A 1,713-nucleotide genomic window follows, 5' to 3' on the forward strand; every position below is an offset into this window, starting at 1 on the left:
CTGAAATGTGTGCGTATGCAAATGTCTACTTCATTTATGTTCATATGTTGACAGTACTTATAAAGGATCATGATCATTATGAATAAGTAACGTGAATGAAATAAAAATGTTATTAACTACATTGTCATTGTGTTGAATGATTTAGGAAAAGTTGAGAATCCAATTCCTTTGGAATGGTGTTAACATTTTGACAAATGTTAGATGTACGTCAAATCAACACACATCTTTCACTTATACATACACGTGACAATATAGTAATCAACATGAAGATGAAGTGAGAGAATAAATAATCACATACATTGCAATGTTAAAGATGTTTACCACATTTGGGTCTTTTCATACAAACATGAATTGAGTGTTAACATCGCTCATGTGCATGAATGGATGTTGTTACGTTGCCAAAATTACATGTTATGTAATGTACGTAATGATTTGAAAACACACTGCACAATAACCCCCAAGTGTAGATAAACGCACGGACACAATACAGAAACGACATTTTTCAATTGTCACATCTTTTTCATTACGTTCTCTTTATACATCCTGTAACTATACCTGTATCGAGGTTTGCACATCTTATTACAGATGTGAATTCAAATACATACCATGAGCAGTCCTTGAACTGATATACCTTGAAAAAGAAAACATGAATGAATATAAATCATTGTCATGACATGTTCATTAAGGTAAGCAACACACATAAGTGACACTTTTGTATGTGATATGAAACAAAATCTAGAATACATCAAATATGATCTTAAATACACAATAGTCTACACATCATTGTGACACACATGTCACACTCCAAAAGAAAAATTGTATGTAACCATATTGCACTAGCTATTGGCTATCGACATAGTAGGTTTATTGTGTATTGTGACAAACGCCCCTCTTTTGTAGCGCTGACGTCTGTCTGGGTTCTTCCCGACACAGTCTTCTAGGGTTATTTATACAACAAACAGAAACATGCAAAGTATTACGTTGCTTAACTCAGGCTTCCGCCTGCTTTATTTTCATGCAAGTAAGGTACTGCAGCTTTAACATGTGTAGGCAGGAGGCACTCAGACATTTAACCTTCAGCGGTTTACTCATATCAGTGTTATAGCATTTCACACAGTGTCACTTTTCAGAACCAAACCAAATCAAATAAACCAAATCCTATCCCATTCAGAGATCTAACTACACATCAGAATCAGCCTCTAACTGCTGCTGGGCCAACTAACCTGGTTCCCCAGTTTAAAAGAATGCCCTCTCATTTAGGGTCACTAGATAAAGCAAAGTCTTTTAGATACAGCAATGAACATTTGTTTGTCTTATCTGTTCGTGGTGGGAACTCGGTCCCAAGTGTCCAGGCAAATCCTCTGGTACTGTGATACTTGAAGGGGCCATCCACCCCGAACTGGATTCCGGGGATCAGCGACACCCCCAGCCCCCAGGCTCTAAGGAGAGAGACTGAAAAGCAAACCTCTCTGCTCTATATACCTGTTCTAGTGATTAGGAGAGCAGGTGAGGGAGAACTAGACCCATTGTAATCTGTGGTCTGGATTTTCCATCCACCAGCCTGAGTAAATGTGAAGCTGTGGAATGGATCATTAACTATTCCTGCACTTTCTGACCTAAAATGGGGCAGAAAGCTGCCTAACATCTTTGGACTATGTCACATATCCCCCTCCCCAGCTCACACCTACTGGAGCAGCCACAGACCTCACTGGG

This window comes from Ascaphus truei, chromosome 1 (assembly GCF_040206685.1).
Source record: "Ascaphus truei isolate aAscTru1 chromosome 1, aAscTru1.hap1, whole genome shotgun sequence".
NCBI classification, from domain to species: Eukaryota; Metazoa; Chordata; class Amphibia; order Anura; family Ascaphidae; genus Ascaphus; species Ascaphus truei.